We start from the raw sequence: 25,950 nt of genomic DNA on the forward strand, positions 1-25,950 counted from the left end.
GCTTGTTAGTTTTCCTTCTAACAGACAGGACCCTCAGCTGTAGGTCTGTTGGAGTACCCTGCAGTGTGAGGTGTCAGTGTGCCCCTGCTGGAGGGTGCCTCCCAGTTAGGCTGCTCGGGGGTCAGGGGTCAGGGACCCACTTGAGGAGGCAGTCTGCCCGTTCTCAGATCTCCAGCTGCGTACTGGGAGAACCACTGCTCTCTTCAAAGCTCAGATGGAAATGCAGAAATCACCCGTCTTCTGCGTCGCTCAGGCTGGGAGCTGTAGACCGGAGCTGTTCCTATTCGGCCATCTTGGCTCCTCCCCCTGATGTATAAACTCGAGTTAGTTTTTTTTATTGTTGTTTTTTGTTTTTTTTTTTTTTTTGAGACAGGGTCTCACTCTGTCACCTGTGCTGGAGTGCACTGGTATGATCATGGCTCACTGCAGCCTCAAATTCCCAGGCTCCAGTAATCCTCCCCCCTCATCCTCCTGAGTAGCTGGGACCACAGGTATGTGGCATCACACCTGGCTAATTTTTGTATTTTTTGTAGAGAAAGAATTTTTGCCATGTTGCCCAGGCTGGTCTCAAACCCCTGGGCTCAAGCAATCCTCCTGCCTTGGCCTCCCAAAGTGCTGGGATTACAGGCATGAGCCACTGCACTCAGCCAAACTATTCTTGATTAGGGATTTGACTGTCGAAGAAGATAGAATTTTTATGTTTATCACTAACTCTAACATTAAAAAAACTTGCACATACTTCACTTTGGCGAATAAATAGGACTTTCTTTTTTATTTTTATTTATTTATTTTTTTGAGGCGGAGTTTCGCCCTTGTTGCCCAGGCTGGAGTGAGGTGGTGCGATCTTGGCTCACCACAACCTCTGCCTCCCAGGTTCAAGCAATTCTCCTGCCTCAGCCTCCTGAGTAGCAAGTAGCTGGGATTACAGGCATGCTCCACCATGCCTGGCTAATTTTGTATTTTTAGTAGAGACGGGGTTTCTCCATGTTGGTCAGGCTGGTTTTGAACTCTCGACCTCAGGTGATCCACCTGCCTCAGCCTCCCAAAGTACTGGGATTACAGGCGTGAGCCACTGTGCCTGGTCATAAATGGGACTTTCAAAACTGTCACTCATTTTTTTTTAAAATCAACTATATACAATTCATGCCCCTGTTGGGTCTGAAAACCCTAGAACTTATCCACTTGTTTATGTATTAATGACTGAAAAAAGTGATGCAATTTATAAAAGTTTATTTGAAGATTTGGTGAACTATGCAGAAGAAAATGGATTTCAATTGAATCCCCAAACCATAATGACAGATTTGGAATTAGGTGTGATCAAGGTTACTAAAAGTGAATTTCAAGGTGTTTCCAATAAAGTTTGTTTTTTTTCCATTCAGTCCAGTGCATTTGGTGGAAAACTCAGATGAGTGGACTGGCCAAGCAATATGGCAACAACGATAACTTCAGTTTAAGAAGGCATAATTTGTCTACATTAATGTTCCTTCCTGCTGATGACATTCCAAGAGTGTTTGATGAATTAAAGGCATATTTACCTGAAGAAGCTAACAAAGTTACTGAATCGTTGGAAAATAATTATGTGCCTGGTAGAATAATAAGACACCTATGCAACAATGTTGCTATTCAATCACTAGTATTGTTTCCACCAAATTTGGGGCCCCTTTATTGGGGCATGCAGAATGGATTTCTGCATACCCAAAACAACATACAAGGCCAGGCGCGGTGGCTTATGCCTGTAATCCCAGCTCTTTGGGAGGCCGAGGCGGGCAGATCACCTGAGCTCAAGAGTTCGAGACCAGCCTGGCCAACATGGCAAAATCTGTCTACACACACACACACACACACACACACATACATACAACACAAAAATTAGCCAGGCATGGTGGCATGTGCCTGTAGTCCCAGCTACTTGGGAGGCTGATGAAGGAGAATTGCTTGAGCCCAGGAAGTGGAGGTTGCAGTGAACCAAAATTGCACCATTGCACTCCAGCCTGGGTGACAGAGCAAGACTCTGTCTAAAAAAGAAACAAACAACAACAAACATAGAAGCATGGCACAAAAGACAGAAGATGGGAAATTTTAATAGGGAATGCTCATGTCAGCATATATCAAACCAGAAGAAATTTCAAAAAGAGCAGTGCTACGTGGAAAATGAAGGTGGGGACAGAACCTGAATCCTGTCCCCTTTCTTTCCTCCTGAGACAACATGAGCTTCATCTCTCATTCCACCACCTTCTCCACCAACTACTGGTCGCTGAGCTCTGTCACCCAGGCACAGTGTCTGGCTCACGAGCAGCGTGGCCAGTGTCTATGCAGGTGCTGGGGGCTCATTCTCCTGGATCTTCATGTCCTGCTCCACCAGCTTCCAAGGAGGCTGGGAGTCCGGGGACCTGGCTGCAGGGATGGCCAAGGGTCTGGCAGGAATGGGGGGCATCCAGAGCAAAAAGGAAACATGCAAGGCCTGAATGACTGCCTGGTCTCCCACCTGGACAGAGTGAGGAGCCTGCAGACCAAGAATCAGAGGCTCAAGAGCAAAATCTGGAAACACCTGGCATAGAAGGGACCCCAGGTCAGAGACTAGGGGCATTACTTCAAGACCATCAAGAACCTAAGGGCTCAGATAATTCTGTGGACAATGCCTGAATCATTTTTCAGGTTGAAAATGCCCGTCTTGCTGCTGATGACTTTAGAGTCAAGTATGAGACACAGCTGGCCACGCGCCAGTCTGTGGAGAATGACATCCATAAGATCTGCGAGGTCGTTGATGTCACTTGGCTGCAGCCAGAGACAGAGATCAAGGCTCTCAAGGAGGAGCTGCTCTTCATGGAGAAGAACCATGAAGAGGAAGTAAAAGACCTACAAGCCCAGATTGCCAGCTGTGGGTTAATCATGGAGGTAGATGCCCCCAGATCTCGGTACATCAGCAAGATCAGGGCAGACATCCAGTCCCAGTATGACGAGCTGGCTCAGAAGAACCGAGAGGAGCTGGACAAGTACTGGTCCCAGCAGACTAAGGAGGGCACCACGGTGGTCACCACGCAGTCTGCTTAGATGTAAATGTCATCTTAGCAGTCCATGGAGCTGCTAAGATGATGCTCAGGGAGCTGAGACATACACTTCAGTCCTTAGAGATTGACCTGGACTCAATATCTGAAGGCCAGCTTGGAGAACAGCCTGAGGGTGGTGGAGGTTCACTACACCGTGCAGAGGGAGCAGCTCAATGGGGTCCTGCTGCACTTGGAGTCAGAGTTGGCACAGACCCAGACAGAGGGGCAGCACCAGACCCAGGAGTACGAGGCCCTGATGAACATCAAGGTCAAGCTGGAAGCTGAGTTCATCACCTACCACTGCCTGCTGGAAGACAGGGAGGACTTCATTCTCGGTGATGCCCTGGACAGCAGCAACTCCATACAAACCATCCAAAAGAGCACCATCAGCAGGCTGGTGGATGGCAAAATGGGGTCTGAGACCAATGACACCAAAGTTCTGAGGCGTTGAGCCAGCAGAAGCAGGTAACTTTTGGGAAGCAGGAGGCCAATAAAAAGTTCAGAGGTCATTGGTCTGAAAAAAAAAATGAAAGAAAATGAAGGTGAACATATTCTCCAAGGAGAGCCATGTCCTAAAAGAAAAAAAGCAGCTCTTCATTGTGATATAAGACTTCAAAATATGGTTAATGATTGTGAAAGTCAACCAATGCAATTGCCTGTAATCTGTCCCTACAACACACTTTCATATGTTGAATTTTCTTCTTAGTTTGTTTTGTTCATTTTTTCACTCTTTTCTTTTAAATTTTTTTACTTTTAAAGTTTTTAAAATTGGAACATAATAATTGTACATATTTATAGGGTACATAGTGATGCTGTGATACATACACTGTATAGTAATCAGATCAGGGTACTTAGCATATCTATCATCTCAAACATTTATCATTTCTTTGTATTGAGAACATTCAGAGTTCTCCTTCCAGCTATTTGAAACTATATAATATATATTGTTGTTGGCTATAGTCATTCTACAGTGATATAGAGTACTAGAATTTATTCCTCCTATCTAGCTGTGATTTTGTATCCTTTAACAAATCTCTCCCTATGGCTCCTTTCCCCTTACCCTTTCTAGCCTCTGTTTTACTTTTATTTCTAGGAGACCAACTTTTTTTTTTAGCTTCCACATATGAGTGAGAATATGCAGTATCTAACTCTGTTTCTAGCTCACTTCATTTAACATAATGCCCTCCAGTTCCATCCAAATTGCCAACAAATGACGATTTCATTCTTTTTTATGGATGAGTTGTATTCCACTATGTACTTATACCACATTTTCTTTATCCACTAATCTGTTGTTGGACACCTAAGATGATTCTATATCTGGGCTATTGTGAATAATACTGCAATAAGTGTGAGGGTGCAGGTGTCCCTTCTATATACCAATTTCCTTTCCTTTGGATAAATGTCCAGTAGTGAAATCACTGGATCATATGATAGTTCCTTTTTTTTTTTGAGACAGAGTCTTGCTCTGTCACCCAGTCTGGAGTGCAGTGACACAATCTCAGCTCACTGAAACCTCCACCTTCTGGGCTCAAGTGATCCTCCTGCCTCAATGTCCCAAGTAGCTGGGATTACAGACACCTGCCACCACACCTAGCTACTTTTGGTATTTTGGGTAGAGACAGGGCTTCGTCATGTTGCCCAGGCTGGTCTTGAACTCCTGAGCTCAGGGGATCCATCTATCTCAGCCTCCCTAAGTGCTGGAATTATAGGCATGAGCCACCATGCCAAGCCTTGTATAATAGGTCTATTTATAGTTTTTTGAGATACCTCCACGTTATTCTCCATAGTGGTTGTACTTGTTTACATTCCCACCCACAGTGTATAAGAATTCCCTTTTCTCAGTATTCTCACCAGCATTTGTTATCTTCGTCTTTTTGATCATAGTCATCCTAACTGGGGTGAGATGATACCTTATCATGGTTTTGATTTGCATACGCCTGATGATTAGTGGTGTTAAGCATTTTTTCATATATATATATATTTTTTGTTTGTTTGTTTGCTTGCTTGTTTTGTTTTGTTTGTTTTTGAGACGGAGTTTTGCTCTTGTTGCCCAGGCTGGAGTGCAGTGGTGCGATCTCAGCTCACTGCAGCCTCCGCCTCCCATGTTCAAGTGATTCTCCTGCCTCAGCCTCCCGAGTAGTTGGGATTTCAGGCATGCGCCACCATGCCCAGCTAATTTTGTATTTTTAGTAGAGATGGGGTTCCTCTATGTTGGTCAGGCTGGTCTCGAACTCCCGACCTCAGGTGATTCACCCACCTTAGCCTCCCAAAGTGCTGGGATTACAGGCATGAGCCACCACATCCGGCTTTTTTTCATATATTTGTTGACCATTTGTATGTCTTCTTTTGAGAAAAGTCTGTTCAGATCATTTGCCCGTTTTTTAGTTAGATTGGTTTTTTGCTATTGAGATGTTTGAGTTCCTTGTATATACTGAATATTAATCCCCTGTCAGATGAAAGGTTTGCAAATATTTACTCCCATTCTTCTGTAGGATATCCTTTCACTCTGTTGATTGTTTCCTTTGCTGTGCAGATGCTTTTCCATTTGATATAAACCCATTTGTTTATTTTTACTTTTGTTGCCTGTGCTTTTGAAGTCTTCTTGTTCATAAAATCTTTTCCTCAAACAATATCCTAAAGCATTTCCCTTATATTTCCCTCTAGTTGTGTTAAAGTTTTGGGTCTTACCTTTAGGTCTTTGATCTATTTTGAGTTTATTTGTGTACAGGGCAAGGGAAGGGGATCTGGTTTTATTCTTCATATGGATATCCAGTTTTCCTAGCACCATTTATTCTCTTCTATATACCAATTTCCTTTCCTTTGGATAAATGTCCAGTAGTGAAATCACTGGATCATATGATAGTTCCTTTTTTTTTTTTTTGAGACAGAGTCTTGCTCTGTCACCCAGTCTGGAGTGCAGTGACACAATCTCAGCTCACTGAAGAGCTGTCCTTTCTCTGATGTATGTTCTCTGACGTTGTCAAAAATCAGTTGGCTATAGATATGTGGATTAATTACTGGGTTCTCTATGCTGTTCCATTGGTCTGTGTTTCTGTTTTTATGCCAGTACCATGCTGTTTCAGTTACTACAGCTTTGTGGTATATTTTGAAGTCTGGTAGTATGATACCTCCACCTTAGTTCTTTTGTCTATTTGAGGTCTGATATAGTTTGGCTCTGTGTGCCCACCCAAATCTCATGTCAAATTGTAATCCCCATGGGTCAGGGAAGGGACCTAGGGAAGTTGATTAGATCATGGGGGCGGATTTCCCCCTTGCTGTTCTCGTGATAGTGAGTTCTAATGAGATCTGATGGTTTAAAAGTGTGTGGCATTTCTGCCCTCACACTCTCAATCTCTCTCTCCTGACACCACGGGAAGAAGGTGCTTGCTTCTGCTTTGCCTTCTGCCATGCTTGTAAGTTTTCTGAGGCCTCCCAATCATGCTTCCTGTTTAGCCTGTGGAACTGTGAGTCAATTAAACCTCTTTTATTCATAAATTACTTAGACTCAGGTAGTTCTTTATAGCAATGTGAGAACAGACTAATAACAGGGTCTTTGTGGTTTCATGCAAATTTTAGGATTTCTTTTTCTATTTCTGTGAAGGATGTCATTGGTATTTTCATAGGGACTGCATTGAACCTCTAGATTGCTTTGGTTAATATGGTCATTTTAACAATATTAATTCTTTCAATCCATAAACGTGGCATATTTTGTTTGTATCCTCTTCAATTTCTTTCATTAGTGTTTTCTAGTTTTCCTGGTAGAGTTCTTTCACCTTATTGGTTAAATCCCTAGGTATTTTGCATGTATGTGTAGCTACTGTTAATGGGACTGCTTTCTTTATTTTTTTTCAGGCAATTCATTATTTGTTTATAGAAACGCTACTGAGTTTTGTATGTCGATCTTGTATTCTGCAAGTTTCCTCCATTCATAATCAGTTCTAAGAGGAGTTTCTTATGGAGTCTTTTGGGTTTTTTTGTTTTTGTTTTGTTTTGGTTTGGTTTGGTTTGGTTTTTGTTTTGACGGAGTCTTGCTCTGTCTCCAGGCTGGAGTACAATGGTGTGATCTCAGCTCACTGCAAGCTTCACCTCCCGGGTTCCAGCAATTCCCCTGCCTCAGCCTCCTGAGTAGCTGGGACTACAGTCACCCACCACCACACCCGGCTAATTTTTTTACTTTAGTAGAGATGGGGTTTCACCATGTTGGCCAGAATGGTCTCGATCTCCTGGCCTTGTGATCTGCCCACCTCGGCCTCCCAAAGTGCTGGGATTACAGGCGTGAGCCCCTGTGCCTGGCCTAGGGTTTTTTAATATATGAGATTGTGTCATCTGCAAAGAGGGAAAATTTTATTTCCTCCTTTCCAAACTGGGTGCCCTTTGTTTTTTTCTCTGGCCTAAATGCTCTAGCTAGGACTTCCAGCACTGTGTATAATAAGAGTGGTGAGAGTGAGCATCTTTGTCTTGTACCAGTTCATAGAGGATAAGCTTTGAGTTTTTCTCTATTCACTGTGATGTTAGCTGTGAGTTTATCATATTTGGCCTTTATTATGTTGAGTTACATTCTTTCAGTGCCTAATTTGTTGAGTTGTTATCATGAAGGGATGTTGAATTTTATCAAATACTGTTTTTTGCATCTATTGAAATGATCACATGGTTTTTGTCCTTTATTCTGCTGATGTGATGTATCACATTTATTGATTTGTATGTTAAACCATCCTTGCATTCCTGGGATAAACCCCCACTTAATCGTGTCATATTATTTTTAATCTTTTTTTTTTTTTTTTTTTTTTTTTTGAGACAGAGTTTCACTCTCATTGCCCAGGCTGGAGTGCAGTGGTGTGACCTCAGCTCACTGCAGCCTCTGCCTCCCAGGTTCAAGTGATTCTCCTGTCTCAGCCTTCCAAGTGGGTGGGATTACAGGCATGCACCACCACGCCCAGGTAATTTTGTATTTTTAGTAGAGATGGGGTTTCTCCATGTTGGTCAAGCTGGTCTCAAACTCCTGATCTCAGGTGATCCACCCACCTCGGCCTCCCAAAGTGCTGTGATTACAGGTGTAATCCACCGTGCCCAGCTGTATTATCTTTTTGATATGTTGTTGAATTCAGTTTGCTAGTATTTTATTGAGGAATTTTTGCATCAATGTTTATCAGGGATTTTGGCCTGTAGTTTTCCTTTTTTGTTGTGACATTATCTAAATTTGGTATCAGGGTTATGCTGGCCTTGTTAAATGAGTTATGAAAAATTCCCTCCACTTGAATTTTTTGGAGTCATTTGAGAATAATTGTTATTAATTCTTCTTTAAAGGTTCAGTAGAATTCAGAAGTGAAATCATCCAGTCCTGGATTTTTCTTTGTTGGGAGACTTTTTGTTACTGACTCAATCTTATTACTTGTTATTGGTCTGTTCAGGTTTTCTATTTCTCCTTGGTTTAATCTTGGTAGGTTGTATGTGTCCAGGAAATTATCCCTTTCCTGTATGTTTTTTAATTTATTGGCATATAGTTGTTCATATTAGTCCCTAATGATCCTTATTTCTGTGGTATCCATTATGACACCTCCTTTTTCATTTCTGTTTTTATTCATGTATTCTCTCATTTTTTCTTCATCTAGCGAATAGTTTGTCCATTTTTTATCTTTCCAGAAAACCAACTTTTTGTTTTGTTGGTCTTTTGTATTATATCTTTTTTTTTTTTTTTTTTTTTTTTTTTTTTTTTTGAGGTGGAGTCTCACTCTTTTGCCCAGGCTGGAGTGCAGTGGTACAATCTCAGCTCAATGCAACCTCCGCCCCCCAGGTTCAAGCAATTCTCCTGCCTCAGTCACCCAAGTAGCTGGATTACAGGCACCTGCCACCATGCCCAGCTAATTTTTGTATTTTTAGTAGAAATGAGGTTTCACCATCTTTGGCCAGGCTGGTCTCAAACACCTGACTTCAGGTGATCCACCTACCTCAGCCTCCCAAAGTGCTGGGATTACAGGAGTGAGCCACCGTGCCCAGCTGTATTATTTCTTTAGTCTCAATTTTCTTTATTTCTGCTCTGATCTTTATTATTTCTTTCCTTCTAGTTTTGAGTCTGGCTTGTTCGTGCTTTTCTAGTTCCTTGAGTTGCATTATTAGGTGGTTTATTTGAAATCTTTCTAGCTTTTTGATGTAGACCTTTATTGCTATCAACTTGCCTCTTAATAGTTTTTCTGCTGAGTCCCATAGGTTTTGTTTTGTTTTGTTTTATTTTTTGTTTGTTTGTTTGTTTGTTTGTTTTTTGTTTTTCGTTTTTGTTTTAGACGGAGTCTCTCTCTGTCACCCTGGCTGGAGTGCACTGGTGGGATCTGGGCTCACTGCAACTTCCACCTCCCGGGTTCAACCGATTCTCCTGCCTCAGCCTCCTGAGTAGCTAGGATTATAGGCGGGTGCCATCACGCCCAGCTACGTTTTGTATTTTTAGTAGAGACGGGGTTTCACTGTATTGGCCAGACTGGTCTCAAACTCCTGACCTCAAGTGATCCACCCACCTTTCCCTCCCAAACTGCTGGGATTACAGGCATGCACCACCATGCCCAGCTTGGTATGTTGTGTTTTTATTTGTTGCAATAAATTTTAAAATTTTGTTCATTTCAAGTTCCTTTTTTTGTTTTTTATTTGAGATGGAGTCTCAGTCTGTCGCCCAGGCTGGAGTTCAGTGGCGTGATCTTGGCTCACTGCAAGCTCTGCCTCCCAGGTTCACGCCATTCTCCTGCTTCAGCCTCCCAAGTAGCTGGGACTACAGCTACCTGCCACCACACCCAGCTAATTTTTTTGTATTTTTCGTAGAGATGGGGTTTCACTGTGTTAGCCAGGATGGTCTCAATCTCCTGACCTCGTGACCCACCTGCCTCGGCCTCCCAAAGTGCTGGGATTACAGATGTGAGCCACTGCGCCCAGCCTCAAGTTCCTTCTTTTTAAACTTTTATTTTAGTTCAAGGGGAACATGTGCAGGTTTGCTACACAGGTAAATTGTGTGTCACTGGGGTTTGGTGTCCAAATGAGTTCATCACTCAGGTAATTTTCGACCCTCACCCTCCTCCTACCCTCCCATTTCAAGTAGGCCTTGGTGTCTATTGTTCTCATCTTTGTGTCCATGTATACTCAATGTTCCGTTCCCACTTATAAGTAAGAAGATGTGGTATTTGATTGTCTGTTCCTGTGTTAATTCATTTAGGGTAATGGTCTCCAGCTGTATCCATGTTGCTGCAAAGGACATAATATTGTTTTTGTTTTTAATGGCTGCATAGTGTTCCATAGTATAGATGTACTACATTTTCTTTATTCAGTCCACCATTGATGGACATCTAGGTTGATTCTATGTCTTTGCCATTATGAATGATGCTGCAGTGAACATATGGGTGCATGTGTCCTTTTGGTAAAATGATTTATATTCCTTTGAGTATATACTCAGAAATGGGATTGCTGGGTCGAAATGGTAGTTTTTTATTTTTTTGTTTGTTTCTGGTTTTGAGACATGGTCTCGTTCTGTCACCCAGGCTGGAGTGCAGTGTTGTGATCTCAGCTCACTGCAGCCTCCGCCTCCCAGGTTCAAGCAATTCTCCCGCCTTAGTGTCCTGAGTACCTGGTACTACAGGCATGCGACACCATGCCTGGCTAATTTTTGTATTTTCTGTAGAGACGTTGTTTCACCATGTTGCTCAGGCAGGTCTTGAACTCCTGACCTCAAATGATCCACCTGCTCTGGCCTCCCAAAGCGTTGGGATTACAGGTGTGAGCCACTGCGCCTTGCCCGAAATGGTAGTTGTGTGTGTGTGTGTGTGTGTGTGTGTGTGTGTGTGTGTAATTGTTTGTTTTTTGAGATGGAGCTTTGCTCTTCCTGCCTAGGCTGGACTGCAATAGCACCATCTCGGCTCACTGCAACCACCGCCTCCTGGGTTCAAGCAATTCTCCTGCCTCAGCTTCCCAAGTAGCTGGGATTACAGGCATGTGCCACCACACCCAGCTAATTTTATATTTTTAGTAGAGATGGGGTTTCTCCATGTTGCTCAGGTTGATCTTGAACTCCCAACCTCAGGTGATCCGCCTGCCTCGGCCTCCCAAAGTGCTGGGATTACAGGCCTGAGCCACTGTGCCCAGCCCTGAAATGATAGTTATTTAAGTTCTTTGAGAAATTTCCAGACTGTTTTCCACAGTGGCTGGACTGAATTCTATTTCCACCAGCAGCGTATAAGCATTCCCTTTTCTCTGCAACCTCACCAATTAAATTTCATTCTTAACGTCTTCCTTTACCCACTGATCATTCGGGAGCATGTCATTTAATTTCCATATATTTGTATAATTTTGAGTGATTTTCTTTTTATTGATTTCAAGTTTTATTCCCTGTATTCAGACAAGACACTGGTACAATTTCAATTTTTAAAACATTTTTGAGACTTGTTTTGTGTCCTAACATGTGGTCAATCCTGGAGACTGTTATACGTGCTGACAAAAAACACGTGGCTGGACGCGGTGGCTCATGCCTGTAATTCCAGCACTTTGGGAGGCCAATGTGGGCAGATCACTTGAGATCAGGAGTTCAAGACCAGCCTGGCCAATATGGTGAAACCCTGTCTCTACTAAAAATGCAAAAATCGGCTAAGTGTGGTGGTGGGTGCCTGTAGTCCCAGCTACTGGGGAGGCTGACAAGGGAATCACTTGAAACTGGGGAGGCAGAGATTGCAGTGAGCCGAGATTGCACCACTGTACTCCAGCCTGGGTGTCAGAGTGAGACTCCATCTCAAAACAAAACAAAACAAAAATATGTATTCTTCGGTTGTTGGGGGAAATGATCCATAAATGTCTGTTAGATCCATTTGGTCTGTGGTGCAGTTTATTTTTTTATTTATTATTTATTTTTTCATTTATTTATTTGAGACAGGATTTTGCTCTGTCACCCAGGCTGGAATGCAGTGGAGTGATCTCAGTTCACTGCAACCTCTGCCTCCCGAGCTGAAGCAATTCTCCAGCCTCAGCCTCCCAAGTAGCTGGGACTACAGGTGTGAACCACCAATGCCAAGTTAATTTTTGTGTATTTTCTAGAGACGGTTGTTCAGGCTGGTCTTGAACTCCTGAACTCAAAGAGTTCCACCTGCCTCGGCCTCCCAAAGTGCTGGGATTACAGGTGTAAGCCACCATGCCTGGCCCCTATGATGCAGTTTAAGTCCAATGTTTCTTTGTTGATTTTCCATCTAGATGATCTGTCCGATGCTGACAGTGGCGTATTGAAGTCCTCAACTGTCATTGTATTGATGTCTATCTCTCCCTGTAAGTCTAATAATATTTGCTTTACATATCTGGGTGTTCTGGTGTTCGGTGCATATATATTTACAACTATTATAGTCTGTTGCTGAATTGATCCCTTTATTATTATATAATGTTCTTCTTTGTATCTTTTTACAGCTTTTGACTTGAAATCTGTTTTGTCTGATATAAGTATAGCTACTCCTGTTTGCTTTTGGTTTCCATTTGCATGGAAAATCTTTTTTTATTCCTTTACTTTCAACCTATGTGTGTCTTTACAGGTGAGGTGAGTTTGTTGTAGGTAGCATATAGTTGGGTCTTGTCTTTTTTATCCATTCAGCCAGTCTATATCTTTTAAATTGAGAATTGATTTTGTTTACATTCAGGGTTAGGTTATTATTGATAGATAAGGACTTACTCTTCTCATTTTATTTATTGTTTTCTGTTTGTTTTATATATCCTTTTTTCCTTACTTCCTCTCATATTATTTATTTTTATGGTTGGGTGGTTTTCTGTAACAGTAATATTTTAGTCCATTCTCTTTCTCCTTTCTATATCAGCCTTACCAGTGAGTTTTGTAGTTTCATATGCATCATGGTGGTTGTTACCTTTTCACTTCCAGATGCAAGACTCTCTTGAACATTTCTTTTGAGGTCAGTCTAGTGGTGATGAATCCCCTTAGTTTTTGCTTGTCTGTGAAAGATTTTATTTCTCCTTCATTTCTGAAGGATAGCTAATCTGAGTATAATATTCTTGGCTGGCAGATTTTTGTTCTTTCAGTACTTTGAATATATCATCCCATTCTCTCCCAGCCTGTAAGGTTTCTACTGAGAAATCCACTGTTAGTCTAATGGCGGTTGCCTTATATGTGACTTGATGCTTTTCTCTTGCTGCTTGTAGAATTCTGTCTTTGTCTTTGACTTTTGGTAATTTGACTATACTGTGCCACAGAGAGGACCTGTTTGGATTGAATCTATTTAGGGTTCTTTGAGCTTCCTGTACCTGGATGTTCATCTCTCTCTCAAGACTTGAGAAATTTTTAGCTAGTATTTCAAAATAATAGCTAAAATAGCCGCCGAGCTGCACCCACCCAGAACTCACGCTGGCCCGCGAGTGCCACGTGCAGCCCCAGTTCCTGCCCACGCCTCTCCCTCCACACCTCCCCACAAGCAGAGAGAGCCGGCTCCAGCCTTGGCCAGCCCAGAGAGGGGCTCCCGCAGTGCAGCAGCGGGCTGAAGGGCTCCTCAAGTGTGGCCAGAGCGGATGCTGAGGCCAAGGAGGTGCTGAGAGGGAGCGAGGGCTGCTAGCACGTTGTCACATCTCAGCACCACTGCACTCCATCCTGGGCAACAGAGCGAGACTCCATCTCAAAAAAAAAAAAAAAGAAGAAGAAGGGCCCTGTATTAGTCCATTTTCACACTACTGATAAAGATATATCCAAGACTGGGCAATTTACAAAAGAAAGAGGTTTACTGGACTTACAGTTCCACATGGCTGGGGAGGCCTCACAATCATGGTGGAAGGCAAGAAGAAGCAAGTCACATCTTACATGGATGGCAGCAGGCAAAAAAAGAGCTTGTCAGGGCAACTCCCATTTAAAAAACCATCAGATCTCATGAGATCCATTCACTATCATGAGAACAGCACTGGAAAGATCCATCCCCATAATTCAGTCATCTCCCACCGGGTCCCTCCCACAACATGTGGGACTCATGGAAGCTATAAGATGAAATTTGGATGGCCAGGTGCAGTGGCTCATGCCTGTAATTGTAGCACTTTGGGAGGCCGAGGTGGGTGGATTGCCTGAGCTCAGGAGTCCAAGACCAGCCTGGGCAACACGGTGAAACCCCATCTCTACTAAAATACAAAAAAGAAAAAAAGAAATTAACCAGGCATGGCAGTCTGGGCCTGTAGTCCCAGCTACTTGGGAGGCTGAGGCAGGAAAATTGCTAGAACCCCGGAGGCGAAGGTTGTGATGAGCCGAGATCGTGCCACTGCACTCCAGCCTGGGCAACAGAGCAAGACTTCATCTCAAAAAAAAAAAGATGAAATTTGGGTGGGAACAAAGAGCCAAACCATATCAGGCCCTTTGAGCAGGTGAAACTTGAACTGGTCCTTGAAGCAGAGAAAAAAGAAGAGGGTCTTCCAAGGGGGAGGATCAGTAATAGCCAAGGCAGGAGGCAGGCATGAGTTCCGTATGTTTAGAGTCCTAGTTCAGCTAGAGCAGAAAGACTTGCCTGAGGTCATGATGGGAGATGAGGCTGAAAGGCTGAATGCTCAAGGGGCCTTAAGGTCCTGGCAATGGGAAGCCATGAGTCATGCCTTGGTAGGATGGCTTGGGAAGGACCAGAGAGGGAAGCAGGATGCCAGCTTGGAAACTAACCAAGCAATGAGAATGTGGTAATAACACTGCCTGGGCTCATCAAAATACTCAAACACAATGTACTCTAAATACAAAAAAAAAATTTTTTTTTTTTTTGAGACAGAGTCTTGCTCTGTCGCCCAGGCTGGAGTGCAGTGGCGCGATCTCTGCTCACTGCAAACTCAGCCTCCTGGGTTCATGGCATTCTCCTGCCTCAGCCTCCCAAGTAGCTGGGACCACAGGCGCCCACCACCACGCCCAGCTAATTTTTTGTGTTTTAGTAGAGACGGGGTTTCACTGTGTTAGCCAGGATGGTCTCGATCTCCTGACCTCGTGTTCTGCCCACCTCGGCCTCCCAAAGTGCTAGGATTACAGGCGTGAGCCACCACGCCTGGCCTCTAAATACAAAAATTTAACTGAGCATGGTAGTGTGCACCTGTAGTCCCAGCTACTCAGGTGGCTGAGGCACAAGAATCCCTTGAACCCGGGCAGCAGAAGTTACAGTGAGCTGAGATTGAGCCACTGCACTCCAGCCTGGGTGACAGAGCAACACCCCATCTCAATAAATTAAAAAAAAAAAAAAGTGAGAAAGCACTCCACGGGGTGGGAGTGGGCTGAAGCAAGTGGCTGAAGGGCCCAGTTACAAAGTTTTCTGGGTTTTAAATACTCCATTTGAGGTCCCTGTCGGCTACTCCTGATCTGGATGAAGGATTTGGCCTGTGGCTAATTAAAGGCTGAGGTGAACTGGCGCCCCTTGCAGATGAAGGGATGGCCCGTGCTTGGCCTGCTGCCAATTCAAGGCACTCTCTTTCCATCTGAGACATGGTGGAAGGGGGAGGGGTGTAGGGAGAGTGGCCTTTGACCTTTTGCTACTCAGGTGGTGGTTGGGGGCAGGGGTGGGGTTCCTTTTGATTCAGCTGTAGGAAGTTGGTGTTAACTGCATTTAGGGTCCCTGCCCCAGACCCAGGTGTTTCCCTTTTGATGCAGCTTTAGGAAATTATCGTGAATTGGCCTCAGATTCCCTGCCCCCAGTCCTTGTGTTTTCCCTTGATTCAGCTTTAGGAAGTCAGCACCAACTGGCCTTAAGTTCCCTGCTTCCAGACCCTATTCTCCTGCCTCAGTGGGGGAGGTTTCTCATGACTGATTTAGTGCCATCCCCTTGGTACTGCCCTCATGATAGTGAGTGAGTTCCCGCGAGATGTGGCCATTTGTGTGGCACTCCCTCATCTCTCTCTTGCTCCAGCTCTGCCCATGTGACCTGCCTACTGCCTCTTCGCCTTCCACCAAGATAGTAAGTTTCCTGAGGCCTCCCTGGAAGCAGAGCAGATGCTAGCATCATGTTTCCTGTACAGCCTATAGAACCAAGACCCAATTAAAGCTCTTTTCTGGCCGGGCACAGTGGCTCACTCCTGTAATCCCAGCACTTTGGGAGGCCAAGGCGGGCGGATCACAAGGTCAGCAGTTTGAGACCAGCCTGGAGAACATGGTGAAACTCCCCCCACCTCGTCTGTACTAAAAATACAAAAATTAGCCAGGCATGGTGGCAGGCGCCTGTAACTCCAGCTACTCCGGAGGCTGAGGCAGGAGAATTGCTTGAACCCAGGTTGCAGTGAGCCAAGATCACACCATTGCACTCCAGCCTGGGCGACAGAGCGAGACTCTGTCTCAAAACATAAAATAAAATAAAAATAAATAAATAAAGCTCTTTTCTTTATAAATTATCCAGTCTCAGGTATTTCTTTTGAGCAATGCAAGAATGGCCTAATACATGAACGTTCAAAATCCTCTCTTCTAGCTTTATGAAAATATTAAAAATATATATATATATAGTTGGCTGGGCACAGTGGCTCACGCCTGTAATCCCAGCATTTTGGGAGGCCAAGGCAGGTGGATCACGAGGTCAGGAGATCAAGACCATCCTGGCTACCACAGTGAAACCCCGTCTCTACTAAAAATACAAAAATTAGCTCGGCATGGTGGCACGTGCCTGTAGTCCCAGCTACTCAGGAGGCTGAGGCAGTAGAATCGCTTGAACCCAGAAGGCAGAGGTTGAAGTGAGCCGAGATCACGCCACTGCACTCCAGCCTGGGCGATAGAGCAAGATTCCATCTCAAAAAAATAAATTAAATAAATAAATAAATAAATAGATAGATAGATATAGTTAATCATATTCACCCTATAGGGCTGCAGAAAACCAGAACTCATTGCTCCTATCTAGCGGTAATTTTGTATCCATTAACCAACCTCTCACCGTCTGCCCTGTAGGAAAACAGCCTGTTGCTTGGCAAGAAGGATACCATTTTGAAGTGAAACTGCCATAATGAGTAATGTTTGACTTCTGCTTCTGCAGCAAGGTCTTTAAACAATGTCCATAGCATAGATTACCCCTCACAAAGAAGCAATGCCTATAACATAGATAACCCCTCATAAAAATGTTTAACCTCCTCCTCAGTGGTTACAAATTTCGCAAGAAAGTCTGAAGCATGACCAGCGGCATGCTTTATCAAGAAAGCTTGCTTTATAAAGGATATTTTTCAGCCAGGCACAGTGGCTCACGGCTGTAATCCCAGCACTTTGAGAGGGTGAGGTAGGAGGATTGCTTGAGCCCAAGAGTTTGAGACCAGCCTTGGCAACATGGTGAGACCTCATCTCTACATTTAAAAAAAATTAGCTGGGCATGGTGGCACACACCTGTGGTCTCAGCTACTCAGGAGGCTGAGGTGGGAGGATCATTTGAGCTTGAGAGGTCATGGCTGCATTGAGCAGTGATCACACTGTTGCACTCCTGGGCAACAGAGCAAGACTCTCAAAACAAACAAACAAACAAATATATATATATATATATATATATATATTTTTTTTTTTTTTTTTTTTTTTTTCTGGAAGGCAGGTGTGGGGATCCACCCTCTCTTGTCTGCCCAAAACAAAACATCGTATCTGTTTGTAACAACATCCTCCAGGCTCACCCATATGGCCACAAATGACAGGATGTCATTCTTTTTTATGACTGAATGGCATTCTACTATGAATATATACCACATTTGCTTTATCCATTAATCTGTTGTTGGAAACCTATGGTGACTCCATATCTGAGCTATTGTGAATAGCGCTGCAATAAATATGAGGGTGCAGGTGTCTCTTCAATACACTGACTTCCTTTCCCTTAGATAAATGCCCAGCACTGGGATTGCTGGATCATATGATAATTCCATTTTCAGATTTTGAAGAAACCTCCATACTGTTTTTTATAGTGGCTATAATAATTTACATTTCCACCAACCATCTATAAGAGTTCCCTTTTCTCAGAATTCTCACAGCATTTGTTATTTTTTGTCTTTTAGTAATAGCCATTTAACTGGGGTGGGATAACATCACATTGTGATTTTGATTTGCATTTTTTTGGTAATTAGTGTTGTTGAGCATTTTTTCACATATCTGTTGGCCATTTGTATGTCTTCTTTTGAGAAATGTCTATCCATGTTCTTTTATGAGCCCCACTCTGTTGCCCAGGCTGGAGTGTGCAGTGGTGCAATCTTGGGTCACTGCAGTCTCAACCTCCCGGGCTCAAGCCATCCTTCCACCTCAGCCTCCCTAGTAGCTGAGACTACAGCGTGTACCACCAGTCCTGGCTAATTTTCGTATTTTTTTGTAGAGACAGGGTTTCACCATGTTGCCCAGGCTGGTCTTGAACTCCTGCTTAAGCAATTCTTCCACCTGAGCCTCCCAAAGTGCTGAGATTACAGGCATGAGCCACCACACCTGACTTTTTGCCCACTTTTTGATGGGATTTGGTTTTTCACTGTTGTTTGAATTCCTTGTATATTCTGGATATTAGTCCCTTGTGGGATGAATAGCTGGCAATTTTCTCCCATTCAACAGGTTGTCTCTTCACTCTGCTGATTGTTTCCTTTGCTGAGCAGAAGCTTTTTAGTCTAATACAGACTCAATTCTCTACTTTTGTTTTTGTAGCCTGTGCTTTTGGAGTCTTTGCCATGAAATTTTTGCCTAGAGCAATGTTCTGAAGCATTTCCCTTGTTTTCTTCTGGTAGCTTTAGAGTTCCAAGTCTTACATTTAAGTGTTTCATCCATTTTGAGTTGATTTTGCATATGGTGATAGGCATCTAGTTTCCTTTTTCTCGTATGTATATTCAGTTTTCCAGCACCATTGGTTGAAGAGGGTATCCTTTCCCCAATGTTTGTCCTCTCAAAAGTCAATTGGGTCTAAATATATGGATTTATTTCTAGGTTGCCTATTCAGTACAGAAGCACTTAAGAAGGAAAGAACCAATATCCAAATCCTTCAACTCAGAAAGAGCCACAATAGTCATTTTGCTGTGTATGTCTTTCCAACTTTTATCCTATCCATGTGGTTTTAACAAAGTTAAAAATTATGACTTGTATAATAGGCAGCCTTCTAAAATGGCCTTCATTCATCCCATCTTCTAGTACTCACACTTTTTTATAATTCCTTCACCTTGAGTGTGGGCTGAACCTTAGTTAGTGACTTGCTTCTAACAAATAGAATACAGCAAAAGTGTCAATGTCAATTTCAAGATTAGGTCATAAAAGACTGAATTGCATCGTGCCAGCATTTTCTCTCTTTGGCTCTTCTCACATGCCTGCCCTGATAGAGGCGGCTGCCTGGTCAGTTGAGGGAAGCCTCATTCCAACAGCCTCAAGGAACTAAATCCAGACAAAATCTATGAGACTGAGCTTGGGAGCAGATACTGCACCAGTCAAGTCTTCAGATGGGAACACAGCCCTGGGCAATACTTAGATTGTAACCTCATGACAAACTCTGAAGAAAAGAACCCAGCCTAGGCTGACCCATGCACTCTGAAATAATAAATGTGTGTTGTTTTAAGCCCTACATTTTGTAATGATTTCTTACACAGCAACTGGTAAACCATGCGTATAATTTTATAGATGATTTTCAAAGCCTAACAACATAACATAAGCACTCTGCCAGGTTATACCTCTCTGTAAACTTTGTTTGCTTGTTGTCTAATACTTCATCCATGATTTGCTTAACCATTGTGCTATTGCTGAACATATGAATTGTTTTCCAGTTTTCACTGCATGGTTAACACTATTATGCATAAAGCATTGTCTTTAAGATGATTTCTTCAGACCAGGCATCCATAAGAATTATTAGGTCAAAGAGTATGACCCCAAAAAGTTTATCATGAATTATGATAAACTTACCACCCTATCTTTTTAGGGTACAATTCATTCTCTTTTATTTTATTTTATTTTATTTTATTTTTGAGATGGAGTTTCGCTGTTGTCACCCAGGCTGGAATGCAATGGCTCCATCTCAGCTCACTGCAACCTCCGCCTCCTGGATTCAAGAGATTCTCCTGCCTCAGCCTCCTGAGTAGTTGGGATTACAGGCATGCACCACCACACCCGGCTAATTTTGTATTTTTAGTAGAGACAGGGTTTCTCCATTTTGGTCAGGCTGGTCTCGAACTCCTGAACTCAGGTGATCTGCCTGTCTCGGCCTCCCAAAGGGCTGGGATTACAGGCATGAGCCAGCACACCTGGTCCATTCTCTTTTATTTTTATGTATTGATTTATTTATTTGAGACAAGAGTCTTGCTCTGCCACCCAGGTGAGAGTGCAGTGGCACCATCACAGCTCACTGCAGCCTGGACCTACCAGGCTTATGCAATCTCCCCACCTCAGCCTCCTGAGTAGCTGGGACTACAAGTGCACACCACCATGCTCAGCTAATTTTTTTTTTTTTTTTTTTTTTTTTTTTTTTTGTCTGTAGAGACAGGGTCTCCCTATGTTGTCTAGGCTGGTCTCGAACTCCTGGTCTCAAGTGATCCTGCCACCTTGGTCTCCAAAAGTATTGGGATTACAGGCATGAGCCACTGCACCCGACCTCTCATTCTCCTTTAAATCCTAATTATATGAACCAAATTACCTGACAAAGCTCTCACAGAGGAAGGCTGAGAGCCAAGGATTTGGTTGGGATTAGAAAGTAAGATCTTAAAGAAGCCATAAAGCAGAGGTTCAGGCTCAAGTTGCCTTTTGTGAGGCTCAGGGTGCATCTTCTAGTTTCTGTTTACTACACACTCAAACTGGATGCCTCAGCAAACCAGTTCTCATTGTTTCTTATGGTTCCCATCAATTAGCTGTGAGAGCTTGGGCAAGTTATTAATACTTAACCACTCCGTGCCTCGATGTCCTCATATATAAAAGTGGAGGATGAAAATAATACCTACATAATAGCGTGTTGTGAAAATTAACTACTTAAAATATGTAAAGTGCTTCCTATGTGTGTGGCACATAGTGAATGCTATATGTGTGTTATTCCAGTTTTCAGAGAAGGGTAATTTGCTGATGAAAAGTTGGGCAGACCTGGCTTTCAATTCCCTCTCCACTGATTCTGAGCTGTGTGACCTTGGACAAAAAAACTTAGCTTCTTCTAAACTAATTTTCTCCATCCTCAAATCAGGCCATGAAGCTAATGAAGCTTAAGCTTTGGGACTACTTACTTGCTAAGGCTCTCTACCTAATTTTGTATTATAACTGTATCACTGCAATTTAATCTTTTAAAGAAAGTCCTCTGAATTTTTTTTTTTAAGAGAGTCTCATTCTGTCACCCAGGCTGGAGTGCAGTGGCGTGATCATAGCTCACACTATGATCGAACTCCTAGGCTCAAGTGATCCTCCCATCTCAGCCTCCCAAATTTAGCTAGGAGTACAGGCATGCACCACCACGCCTGGCTAATTTTTTATTTTTTGTAGAGACGGGGGTCTCACTGTGTTGCCCAGGCTGGTCTAGAACTCCTAGGCTCAAGTGATCCTACAGCCTTGGCCTCTCAAAGCGCTGAGATTACAGGCATAAGCCACCATGCCTGGCCGTCTCTATTTTATAAGCTTCATAAAACCTGGATCCATCCCTAAGAAGGGGGTAAAATAACAGTACAGTCAGGCTAGGTGCAGTGGCTCACACCTGTAATCCCAAAATTTGAGAGACTGAGGTGGGTGGATCACTTGAACTCGGGAGCTTGAGACCAGCCTGGGCAAAATGACAAAGCCCTGTCTCTACAAAAAAATACAAAAAACAAAATTAGCTGGGCATGGTGGGGCACACCTGTAGTCCAAGCTACTTGTGGGAGGGCTGAGGCAAGAGGATCACTTGAGCCCAGGAGGTCGAGGTGGCAGTGAGCCATGTTTGTGCAACTGCATTCCAGGCTGGGTGACAAAGTGAGACCCTGTTTCAACAACAACAATAATAATAATAATAATAATAGTACATCATGTGTCACAAACAGCATTTCAGTAAACAATGGATTGCATATATGACAGTGGTCCCATAAGATTATAATGGGGCCAGGTGCGGTGGGTCCCTCCTGTAATCCCAGCACTTTGGGAGGTCGAGGCAGGTGGATCACCTGAGGTCGGGAGTTCGAGACCAGCCTGACCAATACGGAAAAACCCCATCTCTACTAAATGCAGGGGTCTGTCCTGCAGACCCTGACCCAACAATGGATGAATAATGTACACTGACATAGAGATATTCTGCTTTGCCAATCCGGCTGAGTGTCCGTGCCACTTACAGACACCAAGGAAGGTTCTGTACAGAGTCAGCAGCCGTGGCCTCGACTTATCAGCGAGACTTGCATTCAGTAAGGATTAATTGAAAAAGGTCGTGAGTAAACACACCTGTGGGTAATTAACCTGGTCGCCCCCACCCTGGAGGGAGCTACCACGCACCGGTGAATGATCAAAGGTTGGTCTTAAGACCACATGAATAAACAAGCTAGTTAGATAAACTACTCTACCTTCCTTTGTACCCACTTTAAGCTATTTACTCAAGGTAAGAATTAGGTTGCCTTCAGCCATAACCTTATCCTGAGACTTTTGCGAAAACCTTCAGGCCTTCCAAGAAGGTTTGTGGCTTATAATTTTCCCCACCAACCTGACTGAACCCCCACAACTAAAAATACAAAATTAGCTGGGCATGGTGGTGCATGCCTGTAATCCCAGCTACTCAGGAGGCTGAGACACGAGAATCGCTTGAACCTGGGTTGCAGTGAGCCAAGAATGCACCATTGCACTCCAGCCTGGGCAACAAGAGCAAAATTCCGTCTCAAAAAAAAAAAAATTATAATGGAACTTAAAATTCCTATCACCTAGTGACATTATAGCTGCTGACATTAGTCACATGTTGAGGGTGATAGCACAACATATTACTTGTATGTTTGGGGTGATGCTGGTGTAAACAAACCCACTGTGCTGTAGTCATACAAACATGTATAGTAATGTCCTAGGCCTTCATATTCACTCACTGTTTACTGATGAACTCACTCAGAGCAACTTCTAGTCCTGCAAACTCCATTCATGGTAAGTGCCGTATATACATGTACCATATGTGTACCATATATATACCATACCATTTTTTTCTTTTCTTTTTTGAGATGGGGTCTTGCTGTGTTGCCCAGGCTGATCTCAAACTCCTAGTCTCAAGTGATCCTCCTTCCTCAGCCTCCCAAGAAGCTAGGACTACAGCTACATGCCATCAGGCCTGGCTAATTTTTTAAAAAAATTTTAGGGACGGGGTCTCACTATGTTGCCCAGGCTAATCTTGAACTCCTGGCCTCGAGCATTCCTTCTGCCTTGGCCTCCCAAAGCACTAGGATTACAGTCAGGAGCCATCATGCCGGGCCCATTTTTAATCTTTTTTACAGTATTTTTACTGTACCTTTTCTATGTTTAGACATGTTTAGATACACAAAACTTACCATTGTGTTACAATTGCCTACAGTATTCAGTACAGTAACATGCTATACAGGTTTGTAGCCTAGGAGCAATAGGTTACACCATATAGCCTAGGTGTGTAGTAGGCCATGCCATCTACGTTTGTGTAGGACACTCTATGATGTTCTCACAACAAAGAAATCACCTAATGATGCATTTCAAAGAGCATATCCCTGTTGTTAAGTGATGCATGATCATGCTTATCACACAGAGTAACTATAAAGATTAAAAGAGATAATATATTTAATGATTTAAAATAGTGCCTGAGTTGGGCATGATGGCTCATGCCTGTAATCCCAACACTTTGAGAGGCTGAGGTGGGAGGATTGCTTGAGCCCAGGAGTTCAAGACCAGTCCTGGTAACATAGCAAGACTCTATCTCTATAAAAAATTTAAAAAGGAGCCGGGAGTGGTGGCATGAGCCTGTAGTCCCAGCTACTCAGGAGGCTGAGGTGGGAGGATTGCTTGAGCCTGGGAGATTGAGGCTGCACTGAGCCATGGTCATACCACTGCATTCCAGCCTGGGCGACAGAGGAAGACCTTGTCTCCATCAATCAATCAATAAAATAGTTTCTGGCACATAGAAAGTCCCGAATAATATATAGTAGCTACTTCTTTGGAACGTATGACTGCAGAATTTATTTTTCTCCTTTTTTTCCCTTTAAATACGTAACCACTTCAGAAAACTCAATTTACAAAAACCCAAATTTTGGAAGCGAGAATGAGCCAGTGGGTAATAATTCTAGTTATAAAATGACTCACTAACCATTGTTAGGCTCTTTACATTTTTACTTGATGTCTTAAAAGCAGTGATCCATCCACTGAGCAAACACAATGATTGAGACACTATAAATGCTTTGAAATCCTGAGAGGGCAGACCCTGCGGAGAACAGGAATAAACGGACCTTTGGCATCCTGTGCGGCTCCTGTCGAAGTGCTGGAAGCCAGAAGGGGCTTCTCACTCACCGGACTGAAGAGGGATTCACCATCTTCCCAGCTAGACCCCAAGTCCTGAGCCTCACATTCCTTTAACTTCCGCTTCCCTCCAGCCAACCCAGTCCATTTGGAAATTCCTAGAATTTCAGCCTGATCCTTCCTCAAGAACAAAGTGGGGCCAGGCGCGGTGGCTCACACCTGTAATCCTAGCACTTTTGGAGGCCGAGGTGGGTGGATCACCTGAGGTTGGGAGTTTGAGACCAGTCTGATCAACATGGAGAAAACCCATCTCTACTAAAAATACAAAATTAGCTGGGCGTGGTGGTGCATGCCTGTAATTCCAGTTACTCGGGGGGCTGAGGCAGGAGAATTGCTTGAACCTGGGAGGCGGAGGTTGCAGTGAGCCGAGATCGCGCCATTGCACTCCAGCCTGGGCAACAAGAGCGAAACTCCAGCTCAAAAAAAAAAAAAAAAAAAAAAACAAAGTGGGAGGCAGCATTTCCTGCCGAGGCCTTCTGACCTGGCATCAGATAAGCTGGCTCTAGACAAGGGTGACGGGCCTGAATCAGATGGCTCTGGCACTGCATCTAAGGGGACAGGGCACACTGGGTCAGAACAGACCTTCTGGCACTGGGCAGTGTAGGATGGACAGCCCCACTGTCCCTGAAGGTTGCTGGAGCTGCAGCCGCAGCCCCAGCCCCAGGCCCCTGCTAGAGCTCCCAGGAGGACTCCCTGTAGCCAGATATTCCATGATGCTGTGGGAACTGGCCTGAGTCCAGAGGTCTTCTGAAATTCTGAGTCAATCCTCAGGAGAGGAAGTATCCACTAGGCATGGGAGCCTGAGTGACCATTTAAAAAGCTGCAGAGAGCCCGGAGCCACCTGTAGTCCCAGCATACGGCCCAGAGGTTCCTGTGGCTCAGCACTCTCTGGGCTGTGGTTCACACAGCTCAGGGAGCAAAATCATAGCTAACCCTAACATAATAGTAGCTCACTCTCACTTCCTTAAGAAGAGTCCTACTTTAAGCATTGTATTAGTTTCCTGTGGATGCTGTAATAAATTGCCAAACACTGGGTGGCTTAAAACAACAAGAACTTATTTTCTCACAGTTCTGGAAACCGGAACCTGAAAAGGTATTTGGCTGGGCCAAGCTCCCTCCAAAGGCTCAAGAGGAGACTCCTTCCTTGCCCCTTCTAGCTCCTGGTGGCCCCAGGTGTTCTTTGCTGTGTGGCTGCCTCACTCCAACCTCCTCCTCCCGGCATGTCTCCTCCTCTTCTGCCCCTGTCATTGTCATTGGATTTAGGGCCCACTTGGATAATCCAAGATGATCTCCTTATCTCAAGATCCCTGACTTAATTACATCTGCAAAGACTCTTTTCCCAAATAAGGTGACATTCACAGGTTTTGGGGTTAGAACATGGACCTCTCTGTTACGTGTACTAACTTCTATCCTCACAACAACCCTATTTTTAAAAGTGCTCTTGTTTTATAGATGGAGAACTCAGGTATAGGCAGTTAAGGAATTTGGCCCAGGTCACACAGCCAGGAGGTAGCATAGTCACTATATCATATT

At 43.7% G+C, this 25,950-nt stretch overlaps 1 pseudogene; it reads left to right on the forward strand.

The window, feature by feature from the left end:
• Positions 1-2,206: 2,206 nt before the first annotated feature.
• LOC104002435 (keratin, type I cytoskeletal 18-like) lies at positions 2,207-3,498 on the forward strand (annotated as a pseudogene).
• The last annotated feature ends 22,452 nt before the right edge of the window (positions 3,499-25,950 follow it).

This window comes from Pan troglodytes, chromosome 16, assembly GCF_028858775.2.
Source record: "Pan troglodytes isolate AG18354 chromosome 16, NHGRI_mPanTro3-v2.0_pri, whole genome shotgun sequence".
Taxonomy (NCBI): Eukaryota; Metazoa; Chordata; class Mammalia; order Primates; family Hominidae; genus Pan; species Pan troglodytes.